Source organism: Varanus komodoensis, unplaced genomic scaffold, assembly GCF_004798865.1.
Source record: "Varanus komodoensis strain SLA01 unplaced genomic scaffold, ASM479886v1 scaffold3640, whole genome shotgun sequence".
Lineage (NCBI taxonomy): Eukaryota > Metazoa > Chordata > Lepidosauria > Squamata > Varanidae > Varanus > Varanus komodoensis.
The window spans coordinates 1-626 of NW_025335881.1; positions in this window are offsets into that span (position 1 = coordinate 1).

The window sequence follows — 626 nt, forward strand, 5'->3', positions numbered from 1 at the left end:
CGGAGGCCGTATGCCTCTCCCCCATTTCGGTGGCTCAGGTGAAATGGGCTCACCTTTGGATTCAGTTTTCAGTGTGTCCTTCTGGATTCTGCAAATTGGAAAGACCCACTGAAGGCCTTGGCTGGTCCCCCAACAGGGGCGTCTCGCGATGCCATTTTTCTCATGGAATATCTGCGCACGCAGACAGCATGGCTATGCATGCCCATGCACAGATGAGGCCAAGAGCCACAACGATGAGAACGTCGGGGGTGATCTCAGCCCCCCCTTCCTGCCCTTAGGTCCCAAAGTGCCAGGCAGTCCCCTTGCCAGGCAGAGCTTCCAAGGCAACTCTCGGAGCCCCGCTGAGGGTTTGGCAGCTCAGTCTCTGCTCGGGTCCAGAAGAGTGGACCCAGCCCGGGCTTCTCCCACAGGCCCACCACTTCCAGGAGCTCGCTGGGCTCCGCTGTCAGGGTGGCTCCTGCAGGGGAAGGGCAGCCGGCAGGACGTGCGCAGGCCATCCAGCAGGGCCGCCTGCCTCTGCTGAGGCTGGCCATGGCATCTGGGCATGGCTCTCCCTGCTGCCCCGCTCGAGCCTCCATCCTTCCAAAGCATTCCCCCCTCCGGGTCAGCCTGGGCCCTGGGGGCAG